Below are 7,171 nucleotides of genomic sequence, written 5' to 3'. Positions count from 1 at the left end.
AACAGCAAAGAGAACAAAAACAAGAACAATGGTATCTACACAGATGACCTCATTTGTAGGAAGTTTGCCCCAAACATCTCTAAACCCCACTCCCACTTCTCTGCCACCTAGGTTTCCACTGTACATTCTTCACATTGTCCTTTCCTGGCTGCACTCACTCAATGAGTATTTGCTGAGTGCCCTCTATGTGCCAAATTCTTGCTCTGGTGATTAAATAGAAAGAAAATGCTTACACAGTTTCTAGCCCCAGTGGAGATAGTAGTCTACACGAAGTAGACATTAAATGAATAATGGCACAGATAAGCATGTAATTACACAACATAGTAAGTTATAAGAAAGAAAATACACAGTGTCATTGCAGCATGCAACCAGGAAATGCAGCTTCATTTGGGTCTCAGGAGAGGTCACTCAGAGGAGGCAAGAAGAATGAGAGGCTCCATGCTTGAGGCTCCATCATTTACCAGCAAGATGAGCCAGGGCATGATGCTTAAGTTCTTTGTGCCTACTTCACAGAGCTGTTGTGAAGATTAAAATGAGTTAATTCAACGCATATTATATGTACAAAGGGTTTAGAATAGTTCCTGAAAAAGATAAGTACCAAGTGTTTGCTATTGTCCTTGTGGTTGTTCTTGATCCTTCAGGAAGGAGCTCAAGTTCCTCCTCTTGGAAGACCCTCCTTGACTCCCTTGGGAAGAGTCAGACATCTCCAGAAATCTCAGTTCACATATCTATAACAGCATCTGCCATGCTCCACTCTGATTTGCTTGCCTGTATGTGTTACCCTCACTGTCATTTGAGGTTCTAGGAAGGCTTGACAACATCTGATATTCATCTTTGTGCTCTCAGTGCCTCTCCTGGTAACTGGCACAAATAAGTGCTAATATTTAAGGAACAAATGAATTCCATTTAAGTTTTAAAGAGATGCCTATTAAAATATAAATACACAGACAAGACTAATAATAGCTACAAACCCAACTGAGATGAATATGACCCCTAACGAAACCTCTTCTGCCAGAATGGCTTTTCAGGTTTATGCTCCCAGTCTGCATGACAAACCTACAGGAAACAACTACCTGGAAATCCACTAGGCTGTACGTTGTATGAGGGCAATGCCTGAGTCACATATTGTTCCATCCCCAGCACCTGACATGGTAAGCAAACTGTACACATTCTATAACTATTGGTTGAATGAAGTAACAAATGTCCATTGTATTGTTATGCATCCCCTATATAACTCAACACCTCTGGTCTCTCCATCTTTGGTGTCTGGAAATCTTCTCCAAAGTAACTTTTTCTCTGACCTTATGAAAATGTGACACCTGGGACTAATTGTGCTTTTCTTCTTATTCTGGCTGCAGAGGAGCTCAGAGCCAAATCTGAAGTCCATTTGATGGACTTTTATAGTCCTATGAAGGCATTTATAGTGCACAGTGTGCCAGCTTTTTGTTTGACCTGAACTATGTTGTATTACTTTCCCTTCACTGTAGTCATCCTTTGGTGTCTTTCATCTTTATTACTTGATATACATAGAGGTGCAAAAATTATATTCACAACTCAGATATGTAAAAACATACCTTTCTTTTTAAAGCCAAATTCATTTTTATTTTTGAGCCCTGATTCCTTGAGTAGTAGTGGGGAATGTAAGCTTGCTGTTTCAAGTTATTTTAGACTCTATTGACCTAAAAGAGTTTCTTTTAGATTATCTCAGGCTTCTAGGGGCAAAAATTGAATCAATTCAGAGTTGAATTTCCTACCAAGACTGTTTCTACTAATTAAGTGATGTTAGAGTCTCAGGAGACACTCAGGCATGTTGATGGCATTGCAGAAGGGACCAAGGTTTTCCCAGATCTTAAGTGCAGTGTGACTGGTCCAGCCTGGCCCCAGGGACCTGAAACTCCTTGGCTCTTCTGGCTGTCATATTTCATGCTGGCACCAATTGCTAAGGAACTACCTCCAGGCATGAGGTCCCCATCTTTGAGGTCAATGTATTGGAACTATAGGACGACTTTCAGAAATTCATTTGAGAGAAAGTTCTGTGACTGTGGCATGTCCCAGAACACTTTAGTTAATGGGTAGAGAATTACATTCCCTCTGAGGGGAACTTTGATTGATAGTCATAGCAAGGTTTATGACACAACAGGTATTCATTTTCTCCTGTGGCCCAGTCAGACTGGGAAACAGAGACTGAAGAATGCTGCCATTAAAAAGACTTGGGAGCGAGCCAGGTAATTTCTCCAGTTTTCAGCCTCCACACTGCATTTTGTGCAAGGCTTGAATTAGTGGAAATTTCCAAGCTAGAAATACCTTAAAGTCAACTAGCTTTGAAATGTTGACATGCAACTATTCACTGGTGTGCTTGTCCTCCTGCATAATTAAGTGAGGAAATATCCCAACCTGAACTAGTGGAGTCACTTAGACAAAAGAATCCGCTCTCTTCTACAGCATGTGCTTCTTGATTATGCTTCTTTTAGCGGAGTCATCATCTTGATAAGTCAGCATCAATACAAATCCTGGTGGTAATTTAAAATGAGCCTACTGTATCCTGAGTGCTTACACACATGTTCTCCACTCCTTTAAGAATCCACAGGGAGGGTATTATGAGATCAATTCTATAGCTGTGGGACTGAGCAATCTGATTCCAAAACCCATGTACTGCCTCTAACATATTTCCTTTCTCCCTTTGGAAAGCTGGAAACAAATTCAGTGTAAATAGAATTTTTTTAAGGTTTTCCTTTTTTTCTTGCTTTCTTTATACAAATCTTTTTTTCAAAATTAGTTCCACGGCCACTTGTCTTAATGCTGAGTGTGGGGCAAATGCCGCTACCCTCCTCACTGCCTATCCTCCACTGCTATCTGCTTTTCTCTGTCCTCACAAAACAAAAGAGGGAAAATGTCAGAAGTTAATTTTTGAAAAGCAATTTTACTAAAGCCCCATAAGGATGTCTGAATAGTTTCTGTCACACAACCAAACAACGTTTTTTCCCATTAAAACTGATATTCTTATTTCTGGCTAATTTTGATTTTCAACTGCTTTTATTATTTCGAATTCAGGTATCTTTAACAATTTTTTAGAGATCCTTTTGATAACAAAATTTGTACCACAGGTTCTCTGTGGAGACAGTTTTCATTTGTCACCTAGTTATAAATATCTTCATTTCGGTTATTCTGGTAGATCTGTGATGCATTTTCTCTTTGCCAACCACTTCACATGGCTATCTATCAAAAGGACTGGTAAGGTTATTCGAAATGCTATACGAGAAATAAGGCATCATGTTCAAGGAAAGCAGAGTAAATTACAAAGAAGCTGGCATATTCATATGTGGAACTTGAGAAACTTAACAGAAGACCATGGGGGAGGGAAGGGGAAAAATTAGTTTCAAACAGAGAGGGAGGCAAACCATAAGAGACTCTTAAATACAGAGAACAAACTAAGGGTTGATGGGGGGGTGGGCAGGAGGGGAAAATGGGTGATGGGCATTGAGGAGGGCACTTGTTGGGATGAGCACTGGATGTTGTATATAAGCAATGAACCACAGGAATCTACCCCCAAAACCAAGAGCACACGGTATACACTGTATGTATACACACATATATACACTGTATATACACACACACTGTATACACACACACACACACATATATACACTGTATACACACACACACACACACACACATAAAACAAATAAGCTGGCATATTTCTCATGGTTCTAGAACAGAATTATATATGTTACCTTGGAAAATAATGAAAAGATAAAAGCAAATTTACCATATCTTACTCATCCCTTATGAAATAATCTTTTAAGTAGTCTACTGGCTACCCTTTGCTATTTTCACTTGTAACTAAATTATAAACATAATTATTAACCCAAATCAACTTCACCTGGAAAGCTTCAAGCTTCGGGGTATTTTATTATTTTTTTTCTACAACTGTGAATTCAATATGGCAAGCATCCTAAATGTTTTTCAAGATTGTGGTGCACAACAAACATGAATGTCCAGGTGACCCTGGGACAAACTAAGAAAGTAACTCCTGAGGCCTGAGATGGGAAAAAGAAAATTTAAAAGGAGAGATGAGAAGGTGCCAATTCAATTCAAAAAAGAGCTTCTTAAGCAGCACTTTGGATCAGCCACCAGGCCAAAGATCTTTGACAAATTATGAATTGTGCTAAAAATTGCCTTGATCCCAAGGAGCAGTAGTGTCCCCAAATGTAAAAGGTGCTATGACAATACTCTTTTGAATGGCAACTCTTCCAGGATGGGGGAGCAGGAGGTGCAGTGCTGTCCCAGGAAGCTGGGGTGTCCAGGGCCCAACTGGGGTCCATACCTGTGGTAGCCCCAAAAGGAGCTAATAGGATATATTAGGCTGGGGGGAGGGAACACCTCCTTCAATACAGACACAGGATCACATGATGGAAAGAGGAGCAAGTTTTAAAACAAGCAAGCCTCCAAGACATTGTCCTTCCACTTATAAAACGCAGATGCCGGTTGAGAAGATTACAGATCATATAAGTAAGCAGCTGGCACAAAACAGACCTCAAGGGACAGTAGCTACTATTATTATTAATAATGATCGATCATCTCTTTAGTTGGCTGACATAAAGGCACAGGTTTCCTCTCCCATCTTTGAAGAAAAGTCTAAAATTCAGAGAAGTGATACATGTTATCTGGGGTCACACAGCAAATGGGTGGTGGGGTCAGGGTTCACGCTGCTGCTCCTTGCATTTGCAGTCTCCGACTTAGTGCACCCATATGCGAGGATGCTCTCTCCTTCTGCAGCAGCTCCTGTGAATGCCATCCCAGCAGGCTTGGACTTGACAGGCTGGCAGCTCACCTCTCGTGTGGCCAGGGACAAAAGGGACGGATGGGGAAAGCAGAGGCAAATGACCAGATTACGCTGGAGAGGAAGGATGTAATATGTGCAAGGTGTGCCAATCTTTTCCTCCAACCCTGAAACAGAAGGAGTAAGGTGGGAACAGCCATCCAGAGGATGGCTGGATCATCATGTGACAACCAGATCCTCTGGGGGCTCTGATCCTAGTTCCTTTTGACAGCCTGTCTCCAGCTCTCACCAGCCTGGGGGTGTGGAGGCAGAGGGACAAGGTAGTAACCCCAAGTTCACAGGCTCTGGAAAGCCATCCCCAGTCACAGGGGACAATCTCCAAGGAGCAAGTCACATGCGCTCACCAGCCAGTTTCCAGAGCATCTGCCCCGGTCTTGCTCTCCCACTCTGCCCCCCTCACCCACTTCCTCACAAGGGGGTGCTCGCAAACAAGCTGGTGAGGCATTTCCTGCTAAATGTCAGGGCACGAGGGGGTCCACAAGGGGAAGGCCCTTTCCTGCCCACCAAGGCAAATTCAAGTCCTCAAGCTCCTGCCAAGGCTCCCTTCCCAGTGTTGCCCAGATCACGTGTCTCTGCGTTTGGGGTGGGAAGGGAGAAGCAGCTGTCCCAGCCCAGCTCTTCCCTTGCTGACTTTTCAGTGCAACAACAACAAATCATACCCACAGGCTGCAGCCGCCCCACCCCAGCTCCTCAGATTGACCCTGGTGCTTCTGAACTCCAGGTAGCTCTACAGTCTGGGATCCCCATCACAGTAGGGCTGTCCCCACCTGCCTCCACGCTCACACATGCACTATTAAACAGCTTGACCTCACCAAAGTGCAAGCTCAACGCTGCTACTCAACCATGCCAGCAGTAAATGAAACCTACCCAGGGCCACTCAGTGGGAGTGGCAAAGCTTGGCTGATGAACATATGCCAAGGCCTTTGTGCAGAGGGAAGGCCTGGGGAACCACTCATTATCCTAGCAGCCCTGTCAGCAGGAAGGAGGCCACAGGCAGGAGAGCAGGAAAGGTCTCCTGTCTGCCCCCACTGTGGCACCTGGCTTTCCCCACCACAGGCGTCAGACTCAGGCCCAAATGAATCTGAGAACAGATACTTCCCCCTCCCACACCCCACAGCCCCCTCCAGGGAAAATCTTCCCCCTGGAACCTCACTGCGCCTGTTGCTCCAACAATGCTGCTCCAGCCAGAACTCTGTCCTAGGGTACAGCGATTCACCAATGACACAGCATCATCCTGCTTTCCCTGGTCCAAATCTTCATGAGCATGCGGGCTCCCTCCTTCCACTCAACCCCCGTGTCGACCCCTATTGCATCTTCCCCCCAAGTATCACTGAGGTCCAGGCCTCCCCACCTAGCTCTTTCCCTGCCAGCCTCCACCCACCTCTGGCTCACAGCAATCCATTATATGAAATGTGTGCTGCATACGTGCCGTGGGCCAGCCACCACTCGCCCACTCAAGATGAATCAGTGAGCAAAACAGAGAGCCTTGCCCACATGGAGCTCACATTTTCTAAGAAGGGGAGACCAGCAACCAAAGTTGTAATAATTAGACAGGTTATAAAGTACGTTGGAAACTGGTCCGTGTTACTGAAAAAGGAAAGTGCAGAGCAGGAGAAAGGGAATTAGGAGTGTGAGCTGCAAGGAGAGCACGGCGCAGGATTCAGGGGAAGGCGCAGGATGGGCGTTGGTGAGAGGTACTCTGAACAAAAACCTGAAGGAAGTGAGGGAGTTCACCAGTCACGTCAATGGGAAGTGAAGGATCCAGGCACTGGGGAAAAGCCAGTGCAAAGGCCCCAAAGGAAAGTGCACGCCTGGCCTGCCCAGCCTCTAGGCTCTGCCCCACGCCCCCCATCCCCTTGAACTTTGCCACTGGATTAATCTATGCTTTCCTTGTGCCAATCACTTACTCAGGAATTTATGAGGGCTTATAGTTAACAGAGGACCCAGTCTAGACTTCTAACCCTGGTACTGACTTCTAACCCTAGCCCCCACCCCTCTGTCTACATAGTGAGCACTGCTGGCAGCCATACCTGAATTTCTCTCCCTGCTTCTGTGCACCGCCCTCCGTTCTGCGTGCCTTTTTTCCAACCCCTGGCACCTGTGAGCCCTGCCACTGCTATGCAGAGAGCCAGAAATGCTCAGGGTCTGTGTCTCCCACCCTGCAGACAATGAGCAGGACTATAAAAGCCTTGCCTAGAGGTTGGACAAAGTCGGCCATGTCATTTATGACCCAGAATTCCCAGAGGGAGCAGGCGGAGGCTGCAACATCACCTGGAGTGTCAGCCTTGCTTGGTGTCTTCCCTGCCCTGTCCTGCTCCCCTTGGCCCCTCA

The 7,171-nt window shown here is 45.2% G+C and overlaps 1 protein-coding gene across 9 annotated transcripts in view; it reads right to left on the bottom strand.

Annotated features, from left to right (window-relative positions):
• The window catches only part of CACNA1E (calcium voltage-gated channel subunit alpha1 E), a 497,854-nt gene that overhangs the window by 444,385 nt on the left and 46,298 nt on the right, over positions 1–7,171 (bottom strand). The gene's annotated exons all lie outside the window — the stretch shown is intronic.

This window comes from Leopardus geoffroyi, chromosome C3 (genome assembly GCF_018350155.1).
Source record: "Leopardus geoffroyi isolate Oge1 chromosome C3, O.geoffroyi_Oge1_pat1.0, whole genome shotgun sequence".
NCBI classification, from domain to species: domain Eukaryota; kingdom Metazoa; phylum Chordata; class Mammalia; order Carnivora; family Felidae; genus Leopardus; species Leopardus geoffroyi.
Note: the sequence above shows the minus strand (reverse complement) of the source record. Positions and strands in the feature narration are given on the sequence as shown.